Raw genomic sequence first — 25,316 nt, 5'->3', positions numbered from 1 at the left:
AGATAATGCTATTCACAATGTGAAATATCCATTCCCACTGTCTTCGTTTGCTATTTAAACATGAATGTATATTTGATAGGGTCATTGAACTTATGGATTTGACAATAATACATATTCTCTATTTCCTTAAATATTATCTCCTATTTGGAATTTATTATAACACAGATTCAGTGTAAGTCACGAAAAACTAGTCCTTTTATATATTTTTAAACAAAACCTTTCACTTACTCTGTCCTCCTGAATTCCATGAAACCTTTATTTCCATTAAAACATTCTAAGGAAATTTGGGTTAAGCTACTGATCATTTCATAAGATCCAGTGATTAAGAGTGGCTTTGATTAATTGCTGACATTTGAACTTGCAATGGGGTAATAATAAGTGGAGTTAACATTACTAAGCACTTAGAGCAGGATAGACACCATTTTAAGCACTACACTTACCTCATTTAGTCCTCACAATAACTAAACAGATTATGTAATAATTCCCACTTTATAGATGTTGAAGCGAAGTTACAGAGAATTTAGCAAAGATCATACAGCCAGCCAGTGGCAGAACTTGAATTCACACCTTCTTCCTTGTGTTTCAACTACCTTAAACACTTGCTGCTCAGAATACAAGCTTCTTATCCAAGACAGTGTAAGTAAAGTACATGAGGGATACAGACTGTGATTCTTTTGACTGGGAAGGAAGAAAACATCCTAGTGACTTATTATTAATGTTTAGTGAGATTGAATCATTGATGTACTTGTAGTAAATCTAAAGCAAACCACAAAATCTAGACCTTTCCTAAAGACTGTCAAAGGTCAATAAAACTATGGGTTATTTACGGTGCAATAGGAAACAATGTGCAGCAGAAATGGAGTAGCGCCTATTAGACAAACAAAGCGAGAGGGCAATTTTCTTTAGAGAATCTCCTCAAAAATCTTTGGAGAGGAAGTCGCACCGTCAGTACATTTTCATAAAAAGTATGCTTGGTGATAACATATGCTGAACACAACCGAAGGCAGTCCTTCAAGTCTAGACAGCCAAGCTGCACTAGAGCAGAGACACTTGCTGTTTAAATATCCTTTCAAAAAAGAAAAAAAAATCCATTTGTTTACCAAAATCTATTCACACTTGTGGAGAAGCTTCTTTCTTCACTTATCTGAATGTGACAATGAATCAAAGTATATTCTCTTCTGTTACCAGATGTGATAATGGAGAAGCTCAGATTCTTACCAGAGGCTAGCTAGAGGAAGATGTCTTTTCAGTGCTTTTGGAGAGGAAAGGCTAATTTTTCCAAGTAAAAATGCCTCCCCGAGGAGACGTGTTAATGAGGTCCAGAGCAATGCTTGACACTTGACTATGCTAATTATCTCAAGCCAACTAGCAAAAAGTTCTTTTTCAGGTGTCCTAGAGATCACCCACATGAATTGTAATCTCTTCCCCACTTGATATTTTCACAAAACACGGGGCTTTGCTCTTCCTGTTTGGCTGTTGTGAAGGCATTTAAATCTCATCTGACATGAAATGCACAAATGGGAAAAGTGCGTTGAGACCACTAGCAGCAGATTGCTTGTTCTGGGTGGGTTCTGCAGTACTTGTTGGGCAAAGATTAACTTGCAGTTCCCAGATATGGCATCCATTAACATATGTTCTTGAGACACCAGACATCTTCTACTGAACTTGGGGAACAACAGAAACAAAAGGCAAAACCTCTGGCCTCCTACAGCTTTCATTCTAGAATGGGGAAACAAAGTAACTTGGATAAATACATGAAATACACAGTATGTGATCTGGTAAGAAAATAAGAAAGGAGAAGAGGAAATGTTAGTAAATAGCACTGCAAAACACACTGGCAAACACCTCACTAAAAGATGACTCTATGAAGATCACAAGTGGTGAGGTAAAGAACTGTGTGAGTGTCTAGAGGAAAAGGGTTCTGAGTAAACGAAAGATCACATACAAAGGCTTGGAGATAGAAGAAAACATGGCATGTTGAAAGAGGCAGTATGGTTGGAATAGAGTAATTAAGAAGTAAAGAGGTGTGTATGAGTGTGGAGGCAGAGGAAGATCATAAAATCATATAGGAACTTACAGGTTAGTGGAAGAATTTGGGATTCTACCCTGGGTGATAATGGCTAGCGGTATGTGGGGGATTTTAAGCAGATGACTGATATAATTATGATTTAAATTTTTAAAAGATCATTCTCAACTTCTTCGGGAATAGAATGAAGTACAGAGAAGAATTAGTAGGCTATTGAAATAGTGAGAGGTGGTTAAATTTCTATTACATTTTAATTATAATCAAATCATGTTAAGATAGGGCCAACCAGATTTGCTGTCATATTGGAAATGGGATAAAGGAAGAACTCAAGATGACCTCAGTGTTTTTGGGAAAAGCAACAGTATTGACTGCCAACTTCTGAGATAGCTAATATTGTAGAAGGAGTATACTGGAAAAGGAATATCTGATTAATTTTGGACAACTAGAGTTTGTACAGGATTGGGTAGTAAATTGGGGATGTAAGTCTAGATCTAGAGGTCAAATATGAAGGCATCACATAAAGATGTTGTTAAAGTCATGAGAGAGAATGGGGTCCAGGGGAAGGAGCATAAAGAGAAAAGAGATGGGACTCAGCTCTAGGACTCAGGACGAGGGTTCTCTACTAATTAAACATCAGAAAAAAACAGAAAAAGAGACTGTGAAGAAGCAATCAAAGAAAAAAAGTCTGTGGTCCTAGAAACCAAGTGAAAAAGTGTTTTGCAAAGGAGGGGATATATTCAACCATGTAAAATGCTGCTAGTAGTCTATGAAGAGACTGAGGATTGAAATTGATGGCTACAGTTGACCTTAATAAAAATATGGGATATCGTATTTTCCCAACTAAATTCTACACTCCTAGTGGCCACAAATAGGCAACTGAAACTGAGAGTTGAATCTCAAAGTTATTTTGTGCTTACTTTGCCTAACCTCGGAACATCATTTTTCATGTAATTTATATTTCAGTATATATCACAGGTTGCTTCTCAAGAAAGCCCACTTCTTCTCATTATTAACACATGGAACAAGACCAAAATAATAGGACCATAAATTTTTAGAAACAAAAGTGATATCAAAATTCATCTAGTGGTCAATCTTATTACTTTACCTAATGAAAAGGATAGGCTGACACAGGGTAAATGATTCACCCAAAAGTGCAACAGAATCCACTATGCCTATATTTCAACTTATTGATCTTCCCCTCTACATGCATATTAATTTGGATTAATTTAACAAACTAGATTATAGGCTCTTTTAAGGCAGGCATGCTTTCTTATATCCATAGTGCCTAGCACAACAAAGAATGCATTTCAGAACCTTACTGTTTTTCCCCTCCTCTGTCACTAGCCCCTGACAACCTTCCTTCAGATTTTTCTCCCTATAGTTCTGCATTTTCTAGAATGTCTTATAATAGAAATCATACATATTATTATCTAGCGTTGTTTTGTGAGTAAATATGTACCAAATTTAACTTAAAATGTTTGAAATAGATCTTTTCCCTCCCACTACCACAATTTTGGTCTTAAGACATTCCTCAAAGACCATTTCATAATCTCTTGCTGTGACCTCAGCATCTAGAAATTCTTTAGCTCCTTTGAATTTATTCAACCATTGATTCATGACTCATTATACATTCATTAATCAAGTACTTATTATCTTTAGCAATATTCACATTTTGCTGTTGTTATTTTTGCATATATATGTGTGTCTATATATACATATATGTGCATATATGTGCACATATAATGTACGTGTGTGTGTGTGTGTGTATATATATATATCTCCACACACACAAAGATTCCCACTTGGAACTGTCTATATTTCCTTATATTCTTCTTAATACTCAGCACAGTGCCAGTGACTGTAATAGTCTTATATTCAATATTTCATTTATTGAAAATGTGGCAGCAACATTAACCATCAAATCACAATGTTGATTCTCAGCAGTCCTAAATTTCAGTAGTAGCATTTGAATGTAAAATTAGTACACTTGAATAAAATCTACATTATCTTCTTTTTTCATTTAAAATCTCTTAGTAGCACAGACTTATATTTCCAGAGTTTTCTCTCCCATGTGCCTTTAAGCATATAAGATTAGATGTCTGGCCTTGCACCAGAAAGCAGGGCTGACAGGATATGAAATCCTGGGGATAACAGGGATCTAGCTATTTCTCTTTCAAGACATTTTTTTAGCCAGAAACTGAAAAGGCAGATGAAACTGGGACAACCCAGTGACAAGAAAGAGAGGAAAGATCATGTCTTTTTCCACAAAAACATTTTAACTAAGATTCTGGCTTTAATATTAATATTTTTGGTTACAGCTAAGCTTTAAAGTTAATGAAATTCTCATTTATATGCTGATCTAGGGACATGAATACCAAGTTACAGATGGGATGGAAATTAGAAATAAAGAAAATTAAAGAAAAGAAAATGGAAAATATGCCCACAGAGTTGACCACATGTACACATATGCCCACATTCATGCCAGGGTAATATGAGAGAACCTGGATACTATTTGGATGTGAGTTTTTTGATGAAGTTCAATCTATTTATCATTGTGTGTGTGGGGGGGGCTTTTTTGTGGTATAACCTAAGAACTTTTTTTTAACAAGGAGTAGTTATTCTTTTGTTTGCTTTGGAAAATTCTGAGTGACTTTTGAGTGACCTGTTTACTGCGTTAGGAAATATGCTGCTTTATTCTAGAGACCATAGAACAGAAGAGAGGAAAACAACAATAGCAAAGGAAGCGAAATTACAGTTTTTAGAATAAAAATGTATTTGATTCATTTTGGCCCCTAGACTGACTCTTAAAAGGCTACCCCTAGGCAGGATTGTAAACATATATAAAACATTAATACATTAAACATTAATACAGAAATTGGCATATTAAGAACACAGCGCATATAAGAGTATTACTCTTTCCCTGCAGATGTTTGATTGACCTTGACTAAATGTCAAGAAAACACCTTCCGTGTCTTTTTTTTCCTGACTATAACTCACCTTCCTTCATAGTTAAGTATTGTTCCAACACTTACAACATAAGCTCTGGTCAAGTGTTAGCTACTGGTACAGTTCTGCAGATAAAAGAAAAATTGTCTTGTAATACACTAAACATGGGAGATCCCTGGTTGAAGAAACAGTTGCTACTGCTGAGACAACTGATATAGTTGTACTTTTTTTTGTAGATTTCCAGAAATACAACTTGAGCAAAGCCAAAACAGAATGAAAACAAAAGAAGGAGGTGAATAATTCCCTGTCTATGGAGTCAGTATATTTTATTATTAGATGTTCATTCTCAGGCTACACTGGAAAATACTTGAAGCAAAGGGAGATCAGTTTTCTTTTCTTTTTTCCCTTTTCTTTTCTTCCAGCGTGTATCTCATTAACATTAATAGAAACTGTGCCCACAAAAAGCCATTAACATTAATGGGAATTATGCATAGAAAAAGCCCTAGATTCATTTTTGGTCTTTTAAGGAGCTTATGTATTGCTGCCCATCCCAAAAACATAGGATGGGAAACTACTAATCACATTTTGTCTCAACTCTTTAAATTAGATATTTTGTTAAATTATATTTAATAAATCCTGAGTTGGAAACAGCACAAGGAAACTCAAGCTGCAATAATATTTACTCTCCCAATAAGCCAAGAGCTTTCACAAACCATGTATCTTACTGAAAGTCACTGGGCAAGTTATATGACCATGATTCTCACAAGCATCCTCTTTGTGCTAGCAATTAGGCTGTCTGCCAGGAGTTGAAATGATTAGCAGTAAATATAAATTTAATAGTTCTGCTTTGCAGTTCCCCAGTCACTCCTGGTCCCTCTAACCACTGGGATGATAATGGGAATCAGAGCCTATCAACTGAATATATGACAATAATTGAATCTGAACTAAAACATGGGGGACCCCTAAAGGGACAAGGTAAAGTGAAAAACAACAATGCATTTTTTATTTAATACCCACTTCACCTTTGTACCAAACATTGCCCTCATTAAAAACAAAAAGAGCAAAATTTAAAAGCATTATTAAATCGTAAATGACCTAGAAATTTTCAAAATCCTGCTTGACATGGTGTGGAATTTTTTGCCCCTTGAAATGGCGTGATGAAAAATGTTTTTTTTTTTTTCAACTTTTTTTTTTTAATTTTTTTATTTTTGAGACAGAGAGAGACAGAGCATGAATGGGGGAGGGGCAGAGAGAGAGGGAGACACAGAATCGGAAACAGGCTCCAGGCTCCGAGCCATCAGCCCAGAGCCTGACGCGGGGCTCAAACTCACGGACCGTGAAATCGTGACCTGGCTGAAGTCGGACGCTTAACCGACTGCGCCACCCAGGCGCCCCAAAAATGTTTTGATTTTGAATATAGTTCTGCCTATCTACTTGAGTTACTCAGAGTTGGGCTTTCTGAGATTTACCAGTATCTTCTCAGCTTCTTTGATATCGTCAAGGTTCCATAGAAAACTGGCAATAGGTTACTGTTTTAATATGTCTTCTTTTCTAGATACCTTACTAGACTTCTTATCATTCATCTGTCAATATAAAAGATACAAGAACTGGGGCGCCTGGGTGGCGCAGTCGGTTAAGCGTCCGACTTCGGCCAGGTCACGATCTCGCGGTCCGTGAGTTCGAGCCCCGCGTCAGGCTCTGGGCTGATGGCTCGGAGCCTGGAGCCTGTTTCCGATTCTGTGTCTCCCTCTCTCTCTGCCCCTCCCCCGTTCATGCTCTGTCTCTCTCTGTCCCAAAAATAAATAAAAAATGTTGAAAAAAAAAATTTAAAAAAAAGATACAAGAACTGCCAGGAAGTCTTAGGACTGTGCTGTAGAACTACAATGAAATAAATAAATATGAAAGCTTTTATGCTACTTTGTTTTTACGCTACTTCAATCATAGTAAAATATTCTCTCACATTTTCTTCTGGGTATAATAAAGGTCAGATAAGGTAAGAAGCAAAACTAAATTGGTCAGGAGAAAAAAGCAGTTTTAAGATTGGCCTGATGGCAAAGGACTTTTAAACAGTTCCCAAGGAGCACCGCGCAGAGATGAACCTAGTAAAAGGAATTTCCCTTACTTCACTCCCTTGGGTCTTTCATTCTTCATTCTTATCCTTTCATCATAGATTTCCACATGTAAAATGTCTGAAAGAGGGGTTATCTTGGTAACAGAAAAAAAATAAGATACATGACACCTTGATCAAATAAGGTACCATGTTAAGCAGAGAGATCTTTTTTTTTTTTAATTTTTTTTTCAACGTTTTTAATTTATTTTTGGGACAGAGAGAGACAGAGCATGAACGGGGGAGGGGCAGAGAGAGAGGGAGACACAGAATCGGAAACAGGCTCCAGGCTCTGAGCCATCAGCCCAGAGCCTGACGCGGGGCTCGAACTCACGGACCGCGAGATCATGACCTGGCTGAAGTCGGACGCTTAACCGACTGCGCCACCCAGGCGCCCCAAGCAGAGAGATCTTTGAGAACTGGGATGTTTGTCTTACTTGATGTCGCCTGGCACATGATGGAAGCTATAGTTAAGAAAACATATCTGAGAAGACGTGAGGTTGGTGGTACCATGGCAAGTCATAGAAATATGGGAAAATAAAAAGAGAAAGACAGTGAGTCTTAAGGACATCTTTCTTCTCCTGCATCCAGCTTTTTTCTTGAATCCATTAGCCATACATTTGCTCTGATGCTTCAGCCAGATTGAGTTAAAATTTCCCCCATTTTACATTAAAAAGAATCTTAGCTAATACAATAACATCAGGAAGCATGTGGGCAGAAGCTTGACCATCTCACTGCCTTTTGGCAATGAAAGGCAGGATTTAAACGACAAATATTTATACAGATGGAGTTCCAAGATGTGGATGATTTGCCTCTTAGGAACGTAAAGTAGGAGTTAAATTACTCTCATTTTGCTTTCTGCATGCATTTTTGATGCTCAAAAAGAATACCATGGACAACATGAATTTAAATCCAAATACTCCTAATAAACACACAGTTTAAAAAAATGAATACACTTATCATGAATAGCAAACCAAACTGAAGCAAATTAATCCTCAAGGTGGTAAAACTCAAAGAAAACCTCATGTTTTTGATGATGTCTTTGTTGATGGCACAGAAAGCCAAAGAAAGGAAATTATTCTATTTGAAAACCTCAGTTTTACAATATTTATTTGAAAACTAAAGCATTTTGTCTTGAAATCCTACTTATATAAAACTAGAGGGAAGTAAAGTCAGCTTTCTTTGCTTAAAGTTCCTATCACCTCTGCTTAAACTGAATAATTGGATACAGTTCTGACTAGTCCAAATGCATACTCTACTGAAGTTGAACATAATTTAGTGAAGCAAAGATGGTAAAGTTTACTGCCTTGGCACATTTCTACTGGAATATAACTAAAAGGGTAGTTTTTCCCACAGAGAAAATAGATTAGTAGAAAATTAAAGTCAATTTTATATAGAAATTTTGTATTAAAATAAAATAATGGTCAGATACTCAGAAAGGGTGGAGAACTAACATGTTAAAGAAGAAAATTATTTTGCTTGAACAATTTATTTGCTAAGTTTCATGAACCATGCTCCATGTGTCATAATAAAAAACTAAATTAATGATTCAAACATACAGAGACATTGGGATGAAATGTGAAAATCAAGTTGATGGACCAATCTGCTTTCTTAAAAAAAATAAAATAACAGAGGCACCTGGTCTGGCTCAGTCGGTGGAGGATGTGACGCCAGGTGGTGAATTTGAGCCCCACATTGGGTATAGAGATTACTTGAAAATAAAAATCTTTAAAAATAAAAAAATAAAATGTAAAAAAAAAAAAGTCTTTATAGGCTTACCATGAAAAAATAAGAGAGGGCCTATTTTGGGCCACATTAGGATTATGTACTGTAGCTACTCAAGTATTTAGCCACCCTATAAACAGTTCAAATAAAAGCCAATAAAAATATTCAGTGTACCTGGGTGGCTCAGATGGTTGAGCACCCGACTTCAGCTAAAGGTCATAATCTCATAGCTTGTGAGTTTGAACCCCACGTTGGGCTCTGTGCTAACAGCTCAGGGCCTGGAGCCTACTTTGGATTCTGTGTCTCCTTCTCTCTCTTCCCATCCCCTGTTCATGCTCTGTTTCTCTCTCTCTCAAAAATAAACAAACATTTTAAAAAATTAAGAAAAAAAAACATTGCCCACTTTATTTGACTTAAATATGTCTTTATTGGTCCATATTAAGAGAAGCTTATTCCTCCCTGCAACCATTTTTCAGACATAACTTGGACACCTCTGAAACCCACTTTAATTCTGTAAGATTCTAGAATTATTTGGATGTAAATATTCAATGGAGTAAAATTAGAGGAGATTTGCAAAAATGTGTTTCTCAGTTTGGGTTGAAAAACTGTAAGTATATTCACTGTAAATCTTTAAGAGAATGGTATTAACGTAGCTCCTTCCTAACTTCGTTAATCATTAACACTTTTGTCCTGGAGCATCCTGAGGGGCTAGAGTTTCAGGGACGATCCCTTTGACTATCACTGACAAACAAACCTTACTTCTGAGTTGATTGTGGATAATGAATTAGTGTTTTCTTTGGTAAATGTGTATCTTCAAGACGTAACCAGTCATGCAATCACTAGCCAAGCCCAATGTTGAAATAGTCACTACTTCCCAGTTTAGGTTTGGGTGTCACGAAGATGGGAGTGACCCTCCTCGAGGACAGAAACCTTGGCAATGTACATCTCTATGATTCCCTAAAGTGCTCTGCACAGAATTGACACTAAGCTCAATAAATGTTTTTTCAATAAAGGAAGAAAGGCTCTGTTGCCACTTATAGTGCAGAAGAGTTTTCATCTTCAAAGCCCTTTATTCACATTAATTCAGCTATTTACATTTTGCTGATGGGTAAAGCCTGAAGAGGCTAAATGGGCTGTTAAAGGCCAGAGAGAGTAAAACCCTGCCTGTCAGGAATTAAAAATTTGCAATTACTGATTTCTACTCCCATGCCCAAGGCTTTATTCAGGGGGGAGAAAAAAGGACAAACATCTAACAAAGGCCTGGTAGATATCGGTTGGTCTACTGTTAGGATAAGTCAATAGTAGTTAAAGAAATAAATGGTCCCAACAACTCTATCGAACAGGTATGAAGAAAAAGTTCGATTTGTGGTGGTTTTGAGCATGTGCGTTTTGATACACATAGGGATGCAGAATTACCTATTCCCATCTGCAATTCTAAAACAACTTCCAGCTGCCATGCGTTGTTTACACAGGAATTGAAATACATTTGACCTAAACTTTATTTTGCTCTTGCCAAAGTGTGCTAATTGTATAGATCCCAGGGCGGTGGGAACATCATAATTTCAAAACAGACATTAAGGCATTGAAAAATCCATGGAAGTGAACTTAAAATTAAAGTACACGTGGAGATGGTCAAGTGTGTGCAGTTATGCTACCTCATATGTTTCTTCATGAGCTAGTTCACATCCTAAACTCTTGCCTCCTTCCAATATCTTATTTTGCTGTGAACTTCAGGACAAAAAAAAAAAAAAAAAAAAAAAAAGACTTCTTGGTCATATATTGCTTCAGTTCTCAGTTGTGTTTCCTATATTCCTTGGAGACCTTGACTTTCTCAGAGTAGCTTCCTAGAAATAAAAAGTGATGCAAAAACGTAGCGTCTATAGATCCTGTAAGAGAGTATGGAGAGAAGTCCAGTGAGACAAAAAGTCAGGGAAGTTCTAAACCTCAGGATTTATGGGCTCTTCTTCCTTGCTGTCTACTTCTATCTATCCTGCCTGCTGAGATCTATGCAATTTAAGCCTTAAGGAATGGCTACCTTTTACTCTCAAAGTAACACTTAATGGAACAAAACAGAACATATTTCCACCTAGCTGATGACATTTGCTGTGTGCCTAACATTATACTTGGTTTGGAAGTTGATATCTTAAGGAGAGGGCAGGGGTAGTACCAGGGAGGTAGTGAGGATATTGCTAATCAGGACCAAGAGCATAAGGACTGATCTAAGACAAATAGACCTGTCAGGTGTCAGATGCAAGCAGCAAAGAATGCTGCCTTATGAAGTTGGATATAACAAATCTCCATGCAGCTGGCTTAAGATTGGACTGGCAGGTTGAAGATGTAGGGGAAACACCTGAGGCAAGCTGTTGGAACAGGGCAGGACTGACATCCACAGGAACCCTTTGTTCTTAGGTTATATATGGATTGGGAATGGGTCTCTGTACAATCGACAACATGGAGGTTGTTGACTAGTGGGCAATCTAGATTGCAGAAAAGATCAAAAGAGAAGTTAAGGCATGAAAGTTTGTTAGATCAGAACAACTACTAAAAATCCTCCAGGGGAATTAATTGTGTTAATAACTTGGGTGGAGTAGATAATGGCACACCACTACACCCATAGTCTTCACCAGCCTACAGGGTGCTATATGGACTCTTTTCCAGGTGCACAAGGATCTGTTAATATCCTAATAATTTTTAGATTCTGATCTGGAGCGACAATTCAGGAAAAGGTTAATAAGTCAGTTCGTGCCCTGGAAAAGAAAGTTAAATTAAAGCCATGGGCAAGGAAGAAGGAAGATCTCTGTTTTGGGCCAGGTAAAGAAAGGCTTTCTCATGGGGGAGACCTTATAACCACATAAACGCTCAAGAGGTCATAGACTTCCAGAGCCGGAAGTGTCTTCGTTATCACCTGAAGAAAATGTGCTATTTGCAGCTATGGAAACTGAAGCTTTGAGGAATTATTTTTCCAAATCACACATCTCACTGGCAAAGCCAAAACTTGACAACACTGTTTTGCTTATGTCTTGAACTCCTCTTTATTTTGGAAACCTTCAATGAAGCAGAACACCTAATAAGAGTTAATTAGGAACAAGTACAGCTGGGGCCTTCTCTTGCCTGGCTACTTGAAAGTAATTAAACATAAAGTCTGATTCAAACAGAGAAGGCTACTCTGGTATATCCTGGGAAGATGAACGTCTAGATACAGAAACCTCAAGCTATCAAGGCAAAGAATTTCAAGGTAGTCCAAAATTAAGTCAACTATTCAAGTAATATCACTTGTGTGGTCTGAATTTACAACTATAAATTTTTTCTGAAAAGCAATAAAAAGTGCTTTGAGATATAGCTGCCCATACTAATAAAAAATAATTGGTGGGGTGTGGGGGTGGCTAAGTCAGTTGAGTCCAACTCTTGGTTTTGGCCCAGGTCATGATCTCATGGTTCATGAGATCAAGGTCCATGTCCGGCTCTACGCGGATAGAGCAGAGGCTACTTGGAATTCCCTCTTTCCCTCTCTCTCTCTGCCCCTCTCCAGCATGCTCTCTCTCAAAATAAATAAATAAACTTTAAAAAATTAATTTGAAAAATCATAGTACCAAGAAAGAGGTCTTTCCTTACCACACATCTAGCAGAGATACATGGTCACCATTAAAGATATTATGCAGAACTGATTCAATAAAGACTCCAGGTAATAGAAAACTGAACGAAATTTCTTATAAAGTCAGTGCCTTGCTGTGGAATGGGTTCCACAGAATGGCACACAAACTACTAGCAAAACTCTATTAAGAAAACCCTCACCACGCTTCAAGCAGTCATTTGATAAAATGTAGACCAAGTGTTGATTACCAGTCTGGGGACCAAATAAGTAGATTGCAGGAGGCAGACTCCCAGCCCTATTCCAAAAGTGAGACACTGACACAACCCTCAGAAGTCATTGCTTTTTCCTAATTCTCTTTCTCTCACCACACACACATTTTCCTCCTAAATCTCCTAGCTGCAAACATTGCTTAATGATGTCTACTTTATCCCTTTTACACCCACAAACTCAGTCCGGGGTTGACTATTTTGTGATATCATCATTGATAAAAAAGTCCAATGGCATTAGAAAGTCCTGACATAACACAGCTGATATACACCTGGCCGGTAATTGCTTAAAACACCAGAAGAGATGGATGTCTAATCTATTCCTAAAAATCTGAGCAAATGGCATTTCACCCCTCTGCTATTCCTCCCCCACCACCAACAATTCCTGCTAGTTTACTGGAATGTTTTGGACAAGAAAGCAAAAATATTACACTTCAGAATATAATGTGGGCTTCTCATTCCAATCCTAAGGCTGTCATGAGCAGTTGCAAGGCAACAGCTTACTATTATTTAAGATTAGGCTGAATTCTTGGTATTAAACAGAGGTATTGATTCATTCATTGAATAAATATTTATTGAGGTACTCTACTAGACACTGGATAACTTGGTAAAATAAAAAAAAATAGCTGGTAAGAAACATTTTTCTACAAGTCATTACAAGAGACTTAAGGATAAGGATAGAAGAAATATTTTAGGGTTGGGGGACACCATATCCAAATACTATAGCAGAAAAAAACACATATTGATTTTTTTCTTACAAACTATAGAGTATAAACAAGCTGCCTACTGATGTCTGATCAAAGTAAAGGCTATGATTATCTTGGTTGTAATGTTTTAAAATTTCATTGTAGAAGAGAAGGATATTTATGGATTCACTCATCGGTTTATGGTCAAATAATTCTACTGAGGAGAAAAAAAAGTATTCTTGCAAGAAAATTGAGACATAACATGGATAATGCAAAGCCTACATTTAATCTTGGCCAATTCTATTGTCTTATATTTTGTGTAGATGTCAAACATATCAGTGAAAAGAAAATGGTCCACAAATGCAGCCCAGGGACTTGGCCTACTTTTCCTACTTGCCCAGGCTTCAAAACAATAGATATTTATTCTCTTTTCATCTCTACAATACTGTCCAATTTTCTCTGACAATATCTCTTGCTAGGAAAAGTAAAAGGAAGAAATAGTTAGAAAGTTCATCTTCTAATTAAGTTCTCCCTTCATAAAATCATTTACTTAATTAAGTTGCTATGCAGCTACACAAAACCAACACATTTCCCCCCCTAGAAATGAAGGAAGCTGAGTAGGGCTGAGTTGCACAGAGAGAAGAAATAAAATTTCCTGAGAAGAATAAATTGTTCAGAGTGAGGTGCGTAAAGTTCCCAAGTCAAAGAATAAGTTTATTCAAAGTTGTTATTCAAGAAATCCTGAAAGTGATCTAAATTCAAATTTCCTTTTGTTTTGCCAGGAGGGCTGGTTTAGGGATACAACATGATGGGCTTTTATGACACATCTTCTGACTTCATTTAACATTGTTAAAATATTTCTGTCTCTAATATTATAGCCTGTAATATACTAAAAGACTCAGATTATTTTTTTTTAATTTTTTTGCATTTATTTATTTTTGAGAGACAGAGAGAGACAGTGTGAGCAGGGGAGGGACAGAAAGAGAGGGAGAAAAAGAATCAGAAGCAGGCTCCAGTCTCAGAGCTGTCAGCACAGAGCCCGATGAGGGGCTCGAACCCATGAACTGTGAGATCGTGACCTGAGCCGAAGTTGGACACTTAACCGACTGAGCCACCCAGGAGCCCCTCAGATTATTTATTGATTGATTCGGAAGGCACCATTCCCTAACAGACATTTGATGCCTATCCACCTCCCTAGAAAGGGTGTGAAGGAGTCATTGATATACAAATTACTCATAGCATTTTGCTGTAGCTTTAAGGCAAAGAGAAAGAAATGCCTTTGCCCTAATCAGGCATGACAGCCATGAAATCCTATGTGCAAACTGAATATCAAACTGATATTATTTTTACTGTCCAAAATGCATTATCTGGAAGAGTGAATAAATAAAAAATAATAATTAGTTTGTTATGGTCCCAGCCAATAAAGGGAGAAATCAGACAGAATAAATATAGAGCTACCCATTTGTACACATTTGGGAACGGATAAATGACCTCACTGTAAGTCTGCAGAAACATGGAGAATTAACCTTCCAAAACTAGAGAAAGAATCAATGTCTTTTAACTTTGCTTATTGAAATTGCAAATAGGAACACATTTCTAATTTGTGCTAAACAAAGAAACACACCAAAGAACCTAACAGAAAGTACTTATAACACTGTCACTTGAAGATTTTGTTTTGACAACATTGAAAGGTAAGAGACAAACCAACTACATTTTCTTTACTTGTGCCAGAATGAATTTATCAAACGCAACTAACCCTAGACTCATGCACACCAAAGCTTTATTTGGTACTCACCACTCACATACTTTCAGTGATTGATTAGTGAGTATTTGTGGACATGTTTGTTCTCAGCATGGAGCTACTAACACATTTGAGATTAAGGCCACAAATGATGACCCATCTCTCCAGAAAGTTTACTGATCAAGTCATTGATCATTGGCTGTCATGAAATTCCAAACAAACCTTTCTTGATTTAGTCAGAGAATCTTGTTCTACTTGACCGTAACTAGATTTCCCACTTGTGTCTGTCAATCAAAATTAAAAAGAAGAAATGTAGTAACTTTAATTTCTTTCTAAATCAGGACAAAACTTCCAAGTCATTATTAACTAGTCTACCAAAAATACAGTTCTCATTTAGTCAATTCAGCTCTTCTTAATTATTCCCTGTGTCAAAAAATAGCCTGCCTGCCACTCATAAAGTCATTAGCTGGAGAGAAAAATAAATTTGATTTTGATTAAGAGTAGAAGAGATGGTAGGCTGTTTATGAAAGAATGATTGAAAAGTTATACTTTAAAATGAAAGAAATAAAAACTCTGTTTTGTTGTCCTATTTACAGTTTTCGTTTTTTGCCCAAAACAAATTGATTATTCCTCTGAAGGAGAAAGAGACATTTGACTTTTTCATGTTACTTTCACTTACTTGATTGGACCTGTATAATTCTAAGTCAAACTAGACCATCTTTTTCTAACAAAAAGTTGTCATTAAAAAATATTGATGCAGGGGCGCCTGGGTGGCGCAGTCGGTTAAGCGTCCGACTTCAGCCAGGTCACGATCTCGCGGGCCGTGAGTTCGAGCCCCGCGTCAGGCTCTGGGCTGATGGCTCGGAGCCTGGAGCCTGTTTCTGATTCTGTGTCTCCCTCTCTCTCTGCCCCTCCCCCGTTCATGGTCTGTCTCTCTCTGTCCCAAAAATAAATAAAAAAAAACGTTGAAAAAAAAAAATTAAAAAAAAAAAAAATATTGATGCAGTCGTGGGGCACCTGGGTGGTTGAGTCGGTTGAGCGTCCCACTCTTGATTTCTGCTTAGGTCATGATCTCACGGTTCAAGAGTTTGAGCTCCACATCAGGCTTTGTGCTTAGTGCAGAGCCTGCTTGGGATTCTCTCTCTCTTTCTTTCTCTCTTCCCCCTCCTCTGCTATCACTCTCTGTCTCAAAATACATAAATAAACTTAAAAAATATATTGATGCAGTCTTGTAAACTTAAAAAAAAGAAAAACACATTCATCATTCTCTTACAAATAAATTTAGTTGGAAACTATAAAGAATTTTTTAAGTATGGAGACTTTGGAAATAGTACTGCATGTAATCTCTCAATTTTGTTGAGCTGGTGTGGGTGGGTGGGGACACAACTGGTTTCCAACACTTAAAAATTCTCTCTAGGGGCGTCAGGGTGGCTGTTGGTTAAGCATCTAACTCTTGATTTTGGCTTAGGTCATGATCTTCTGGGATTGAGTCCTGTGTGGGGCTCTGTGCTGACAGTGTAGAGCCTGCTTAGGATTCTCTCTCTCTCTCTTTCCTGCCTTCCCAAACTCATATGCACTACAAACAAACAAACAAACAAACAAACATTAAAAAAAATCTCTCTATAGTGAAAACAATGCAAACTGAAAAAAAGATTCTCTATGTCTTCTGAGGGAACCCTTGGTGTTGGGACCTCAAAGGAAAAGTAATTCAATGAGCCATTTGTAACATATCAATACTAATTCCTTAAGTTGTCTGTGGTTAGAAAGAGTGGAAATAACACAAGGAGTTTAGGCAAATCTATGACAACAGAATTGGAATGTTAATTATCACCTCTCACTGTCCTCTGTTAGCGATCTAAAGGTGAACCCCCTTGTTTTATTCTCGTTCTCGCACTTTTTACTTATTCTTCTTTTCCAATTTGCTTTAACTTTGAACAGAATTTAATCATTGGCCATAATGACACTAACACTGGCAATTCCTCAGACTATTTTGTAAAATGTGCTGAAACACTTAACAATGATCTTCTTGCAGACTGCACTGACCTCTGATTATTAGGCTGAAGCTATCTTATTTTCTTGTTCCATTCTTCTCTTTACTCAAAAGGTCCCCAAAGAACAACCTTCTGAAGGATAGGAACAATGGTCCCATTAGTTTGTCATAAAACCAAAATGATTCATGTGTTTAATAACACAGAATGTGAGCCATAAAAGTCTGACTTCTCAATTGGGATTGTTCTTGGAAATGTGGGCCAAAGAAATCAGATAAAAGTTGAGAAGTGAAGATAAAAAGTAAAGAGTCCATTTTGTAAATGTACAACATTCTTAAAATCATATGAAGAGAAATAAAGTTTCTCTTTATTCTACATGGGCCATCATGTGAACCTGAACTAATGTTATTCACTAATGAATGTTATTCGTTCTAGGACAATGACAGTCATATCATTAACCCAAAATATTCATAAATTGAGTAGATAGAAGCGATAGTTACTTTCTGCTAAAGTTAAGGCAAAGGCCTGACATACAGTTTAAGAGTGCCTGGGTGGCTCAGCCATTATGATCTCGCAGTCTGTGGGTTCAACCCCCGCGTCAGGCTCTGTGCTGGCAGCTCAGAGCCTGGAGCCTGCTTTGGATTCTGTGTCCCCCTTCTCTCTCTGCCCCTCGCCCACTCATGCTGTGTCTCACTTTGTCTCTCAAAAATAAATAAATGTCAAAAAAATTTTAAAAAGGGGGGCCTGGGTGGCTCAGTCAGTTAAGCGTCCAACTTCGGCTCAGGTCATGATCTTGCAGTTCGTGAGTTCAAGCCCCACGTCGGGCTCTGTGCTGACAGCTCAGAGCCTGGAGCCTGCTTCGGATTTTGTGTCTCCCTCTCTCTCTGCCCCTCCCCCACTTGTGCTCTGTCTCTGTCTCTCAAAAATGAATAAATGTAAAAAAATTTTTTTAATTAAAAAAAAAAAAAGGTCTGACATATAGTTGAAATGTTCTATTCTTTTCAGTATCCAAGAAGATAAATTCCCAGCTTGCCAATGAGGTCCTGCATTTTAAAAGAAATAAACACCACCAGTAGTAACCTGGTGAATATTATTAAACCTCACCTACATTTGCTTTGGCACCACGAGCAAATGGCAATGGTTATAGAATTATAGATGTAATTGACAAAGTTTAATTTCACCCTTATTTGACCATACAGATGATTTTATCTATACTAAGGAAACATATTGTTAAGACCCTCTTCCAAATCAACAGAAATGAGTCATCATGGAAAAAGTATATTTTCCAAGTTTAGCTTTATTTTAATGATAGATAATGGAAGCAGTAACTGAAAGTGGTAACAATATGAAAATATTTAGTTTGAGAAAAATTAGGCCTAAAAAAAGATGGATTCTATCCTGAATTATATCTGAATTATATATATATCATATATATATATGATATATATATATGATATATATATATATATATATCATATATATATATGATCTACACACACACACACAACTCCCTAAATAAATTTGGTTAGCACGGAGGTCTCATTTTCCTTTTTAAAAATGAATCATAAGGATATTCATCCAAGAATTATTTATTATGGGAAAATATCATACACAAAGTAAGTGTCTAATAATGAAGATGTCGATAAAAACATAGCACAACAGCGTGTTCTTCCTACCTCTAGGACTTTATACTTTAAAATGATTATTATTAAAATTGAACTTATTTCTATCAGTGAAGGCAAGGTATGTCTGATTCCAGAGATCAAGAGACACAAGAAGTTTCCACTAAATGTGATACAAATAACATATGCATCACCATCATCTGTTGTGTGTGTGTTTTTTTTAATTTAGATTTCCCAGATCTGCTGATTTAGTAACCTCAGCATGTGATCAAGGAATCTTCATTTTTCAGAAGCTGACCATTTCACTCTTCTTACATCTAAAATCTGATAACCACTGTAGCACCAAGTTCAGGATGTTACTAGATATTCTTGTACATCTTAAAGGAATTCTGAAACAGTCCAGGGCACTCCACGTTTATCTAAGCATTTAGGACAGCAATCACAAACTCAAGTGCCTGGGAGGGCCAGACAGCATTTTAAATTAGGAATGGGGAAAAATAGAGCTATCCCGAACAAAAGAGAGTCTTCCCAGTTGGTCTAAAGATATTGGCAGCTACTCACTTCTACTTGATTACACTACCATAAGAATGCAGATCACTTTGTCAGGTACACTGTTTTTTTTTTCTTTTCTTTTACATAGTGGAGATACTGATGTTTATGGGAAACATCCTAATTTTTTAAATGTTCATAAGTAATTCAAAATACTTTAAATGTTCAATAAGCCACTATTTAGGGAAGCAAAACATGTATGGACAGCCCCAACTCAAGGACAATCAATTTGCAACATGTGATCTTGGTAAACCATCTGAAAAATATTGTAGTATACTCTGCTTTGCCACATATATACTTTCCCCTCCATCTATGATTTCCACATATAAAGCACAGATAGACCTATAATATCAATGCTAGGTGTAGGTACTTTGGAAAAGATAAATATACAGCAATGGACCTATCTACATTACTTGTTGTAAGTAAGACTTCTACTCTATAGCAATGACTAAATCAACTAAGAGTTTCAGAGAAGAGGGTGGTCAGCATAGGGTAGGAAGATTATAGAGGGCTTCCTAGAAAAGGTAATATTTAAATTGAACAATGGAAGGTGATTAAGCTCTTTCTAGGACTTTAAATAACTTTATTAAGATTATAAATCTCCTTTCTGCTAGAAATTTTGTCAGGCCAGCTAATACATACATAATACATAGTAAAAGCCATTTAAAAAATTAGAAGGTGGGGGTGAGGGGTGGACAAAATGGGTGAAGGGAAGTGAGAAATATAGGCTTCCAGTCATGGAATGAATACGTCATGAGAGAAAAGGTACAGCATAGGGAATTTAATCAATGGTATTGCAATAGTGTTGTATGGGGAACGATGGTAGCTACACTTGTGCGTATAGCATACAGAGATGTTGAATCACTATGTTGTACAACTGAAACTAATGTAACATTATGTACCAGCTATACTTAAATTTTTAAAAATCTATAAAAATATCAGGAAGGTGAGAATGAAGATAAAGTGAAGTCAAGAATTGAGGAAGGAAGGAAGGAAGGAAGGAAGGAAGGAAGGAAGGAAGGAAGGAAGGGAGAGAAGGAGGGCGGTGGAAGGGAGGAAGGGAGGAAGGAAGGAAGGAGGAAAGGGAAGGAGGAAGGAAGGAAGGAAAGAAAAGAAAGAAAGGAAAGGAAGGAAAGGAGGAAGGAAGGAAGGAAGGAAAAGAAAGGAAGGAAAGGAAAGGAAGGGAAGGAGGAAGGAACGAAGGAACGAAGGAAGGAAGGAAAAGAAAGGATGGAAATATTAATCCACCATGGAAGGAGAAATAAGAGAAGAATTATCTATAAATATATAAAAGGGCATGTGGAAAAGAAACCTGGATGAATTAATGCCATTAAATGGGTACAGTTGAGAAAGTTATGTGCTTAAGCACAAAGGCAAGAACTCAGGCTAAATAATATGAAAGCAGTTTCTAGCTACAAGGACATTCAGGCAATGGATCATGCTATCAAGGGAACTTACAGACACTCTTGGCTGGAAGACACAAATTTATTATGGGTTGATTTAAGTATAATTAAAATCAGCCCAGACACCAAACAAGGGAGAGAGTATGTAACTTTTAAAAATCTCTTTATTATATATGGACAAAGCAGCAAATGTATAAATGTTCTACAGATTAATCTTCCTTTAAAAAGCTCCCACTCAACATACCTCTTCCTTGCAAAAATAACTTCAAGTGATTCTATACAACAATCCATCCAAACTTGTGAGTCAGGTATTCCACATCCTCAGTCTGGCTCTATTCTACTGTTTCAACCATTTCTCCTATGCCTTCTAGACACAGGCCATCCACTCTCATTAAACTGATCTATTTCTTCTTTTCTAAAGCTTGCAAGCCTATTGCCAGGCTCAAACCTTGTGTTCACTCAAACTCAAATAACTTAAACTCTCCTCTTCACCAATCTCAATTCTTTTCATCCTTCAGAGCTAAGTTCCTCCTGGAATCCTGGACTCAAAGCTGGTAATTTCTTCTTCTCAGGCCTTGACCAACTATCACTGTCCATCTCCTTCATAGAGCACACACCATGTGATCTCTCTTGCATTTTCCTATTTTATTGTCACATAATGATTGAGTTATCATGTCTTGGCTTCTCATCTAGACTACAATGTCTTTGTTGATGACCATCAGTGCTTTTATACTTTAGCATACATAGTGTTTTGCCCAAGTATATGCTTAGTGATTTTTTTAAATGTATTTACTGATTAACCTTCAAAATATTTTAAAGCTTTATAGAATCGACACTAATTCTAACAAGATTTCAAAAGAATCCTACAAAAATATTCTAATATCCTCCAAAACTATGGCTATATATTTTTTCTTCTTCCATTTCATACATTAAATTAGGATGGATTTCCAAAGCAAAACACTGGTCTCTAAGAGATATTGACATAATCTTGTTTCCTTCAGTGAGAAAGAAATTATTCCCTATCGCTCTCACTTCAATGTAATTATAGCAGAATTATCTTTCAAATTATAGCCACAGGAATTTTGGAAGCTGATGAAGAGGCTCAATTCAGGAACAGATTTGGGATCTGCAACACACTCTTCAGTTTCTGCAACAAACTCTCAGTTTAAAACTTGGACAACAGTAGTGAGGGCACAACAAATCAACCATAAGCTTCTTCCACATTTGTTGGTTGTTCTTGAACTTTTAGTTTCAAGCCTTACCTGGGCCTTGCTCTTCTCAGCTCTATCTATATCTTTGTTCCTTTATTTCATACATGTCAATATTCATGGGCCCTGTTAATTTTCCTGACTTCCCAAGACAATAATGTGAAGGAGAAACCACAAAACTAGGGGGAAAAGTAGTGGCACACACAAAAAAATCCCTGGCAGATACTGCCACCTACAGGGGTTATATGGGCACCATGCTTAAGATCATCCTCATCACAATCTCATGAAAGGGGAATCCCATTTGTATGAGGGGTAAAATGGGCATATCTGAATTCCATGGATAAGGAAGAAGTCACTTCTATTAAATCACAACCTTTGATTCAGAGTATAAATGATTATGAGTATGTGTGTGTGTGTGTGTGTGTGTGTGTGTGTGTGTGTGTATAATATATGTATTTTAATATGTGATTTATTAATTAAAATGGGCCAGCAAAAATTAATAAGGCTGTAAGAAAGAAGAGAAAAAAAACATAGAGGGAGTAATAATCATATTATATCATTGATAATTTCTGTCATTAAAAATATATTTAAAAAACACTAGAAGTCACTATTGAAAAGTTTATGAGACACCATATACAATGTGATAGGATGTGAATCTACAGCCCAGCTGTCTGGGGGTTGAAGGTTTTTTTCCTCTAATATTCTAAGTTTAAAATTATAGATTAATTATTATAAAACTATCCTTGAAATGAATTGTATAGACCTTGCTTTCTTAAATATGTGATGCTTGATATTAACTTGATAATTTAATATCATTATTACAAATGTATGCTATTGGATTGGGAAATAAAGAAGTAAAAAATAACATATTTTGAATATATGCTACACAATAAACCTTCAAACCATGATTTAAAAAATAAAATTATTTGCAAATAAACTTATAGTAAAGATGCAAAAAAAAAAAAAAAATCACAAAGAATCCCATATTCCCTTTACCCAGATTCAGCTATTAACATTTTCCCTCACTTGTTTATTTGTTCTCTCTCTCTGTATACATTTCCCCCACCCCTTCTCCACAAACACACCCACAATTATTTTCTCTTAACCATTTAATGGTGAATTATATATATCCTGGCACTTTACTCCTAAACACTTCAGTATATGTATCCTAATAGAGATATTCTCTTACATAACCACAATAACGTTACTAATAACATACATTACTTGATCTAATCTACCATCTCTGTCCCAATTTTGTCAAATGATCCAGAAAAGACTTCCACACCACTTTTTCCCCTACAGGACGTGATTCAGCCTAGCAGAGCCATAATTTTCTTAAGTCCTTAAATCCGCTTTCTTGGGTTTCTTCCTCTCCACTATCACCACTGCAGTCGAAAGGCCTGACTGTGGGCTGCTCCTATTCATTCTCTTAATCTGCTACTTCCTGTAACATATCTTGGACTCAGAGAAAAGATAACAAAATATTTTGGAGTTATGAATGGGCTAAGATTAAATACCCAATATATGAGGTACTGAAGACCTTTTCCGTGACTACAGGGCAAGTGAGTTTTGGATATGTATTTGACAGCTCAGGAAAGTTTCTGTGAACCTCCTGGTAAGTGAATTATAGTGCTAAGGATAGCTGAGGCCTTACTTTATATGCTCATAACAGAATTCTGTCAGTGGGTTAAGAATCACAAATAGCCTAACAGACTAAATTTATCACTTTCCTAGAATTTTGGGAAGTTGGAAGAATAATAAAATACTGTCATCGAAAAAACAATCGTGAAATTGATGATCAATAAGCATTAGGTAACTACAAAACAATCTTTTTATGTGTATTTAAGAGGAGAGAGGGAAGAAGATTAAACTTGAAGCTATGATAATCACGATTCATTCAAAAAGTATTAGCTGCCATTAGTAACTATGCATTTCCAAGTAGATATTTTGACCTCAGAAGACAACTTAGAAAAAAAAATTATTGTAAAATTTGTGTTGAGATAGTGTTTCAGATATATTGTCTAGTATAGTGAAGTTTATCCTACATTGTGTCAATTTCCTTAAGGTAACAAATTTCCTATCAGGTTGCTGTTTTTGTTTTTGTTTCATATTCACCTAACACTTGGGCAGTCCATTGCAAAGATGAGATTCTCAATGGTTATTGAGTGGATCCAACAGTACTGTAGGATCATATCAGGAAACCTATGCAAGTATAATAAGGAAAACTTCAATTGCCCAGAACACAAATGACAAAACTTGCATTGACTGATTTTGTCCTAACTTCTACTATTATTTTAAAAAGCAAAATTATCATAAAGTTGAGTAGAAATATATTCCAACACATTTATGTGTTAAGTATACATTTGGCCTACTTTCCTATAGTTTAGCATCTATATCTACGTAATAGTTATCAGTGACAGAATGGAATTATATAGGCCCTACAGTGCCCTAAATCAGCAAAAACAATGTCAAAATGTGCTAGGATAATAAATACAAAATAGAATGATGTAGTTGTATATAGTAATTTCCAACAATGCAAATATTTTTATTGTTCCTCTTAATCCTTAATTAAATAAAACAGCATCTTTCCCAAGAATTGTATTTAAATTAGATTACATTGTACCATAATCTTTTGGATGAGATTTCACAATGGCAAATACCAAATGGAGTATGCCTTTGAGGTGACATAGATCCTACATTATTACAATAGGAGAATGTGTTCTAGATTATGTTAACAAAGAAAAAAATTCCCCTGGGAAAGTAAATTAGACAGCTTATCTGCTAAGGTAAGTGTATCCAGTACAGTTTTTAAGGGTATTTTTCAAATTCTATATAGCCAAGCACATCAGTACCCTCCACAGGTGGGATTTCGTTTCCCAAAGCTCATTTGATCATTGAACACTTGTTCTTGGAGAGTGGATTACACTTACTGAAGCTAGTGTGTTTTGGGTGATAGGTAGAGAAAATGACCTAACATAAAAGTGGGTCATTCCCCTTCTTCAAATCATTATACACACTAATATCACCTGAAGCCCGATCCTTTACAATACCATTACTGACATCATTAATAGAATTGTAGGTAGGAACCACAAGGGAAATACCCCAAGGAGATAACAGAAAGGATATGCACGAAGATGAGATTCATTAAATTTGTACAAAAATAAAAAAAAAATCCTTGCCATGTTAGCATTGTCCCACATTATCCTAACTTTTCAATTCTTATATGAAAACTCCATTTAACCTAAATTTGAAAACAAAAAGGAGTGCCTACAATTAAAAAACAAATTCCCTCACTCTGCTTGCAGTTAAAATTCATGTTAGAAAGACAAGCAGGCAGCAAGAAAGTTATAGGGCTTTCAAAATGGAATAAAGCTCTTACTATGACATCAGATATATATATGTGTAGCTATTATTATTAGTTATATATCTACTACGTTTATAATATATTGATGATATA

The 25,316-nt window shown here is 36.4% G+C and overlaps 1 protein-coding gene and 1 long non-coding RNA gene across 25 annotated transcripts in view; one reads left to right on the top strand and one right to left on the bottom strand.

The window, feature by feature from the left end:
- Positions 1-25,316, bottom strand: part of NRXN1 (neurexin 1) — a 1,145,650-nt gene that overhangs the window by 204,384 nt on the left and 915,950 nt on the right. The gene's annotated exons all lie outside the window — the stretch shown is intronic.
- Positions 513-6,583, top strand: LOC131485111 (uncharacterized). The gene is made up of 3 exons (XR_009248644.1): positions 513-636; positions 5,209-5,264; positions 6,528-6,583. It is a non-coding gene; the product is annotated as an uncharacterized LOC131485111 (long non-coding RNA).

Source organism: Neofelis nebulosa, chromosome 9, assembly GCF_028018385.1.
Source record: "Neofelis nebulosa isolate mNeoNeb1 chromosome 9, mNeoNeb1.pri, whole genome shotgun sequence".
NCBI lineage: Eukaryota > Metazoa > Chordata > Mammalia > Carnivora > Felidae > Neofelis > Neofelis nebulosa.
The sequence above is the reverse complement of the archived record's forward strand: the minus strand, read 5'-3'. Positions and strand labels throughout refer to the sequence as shown.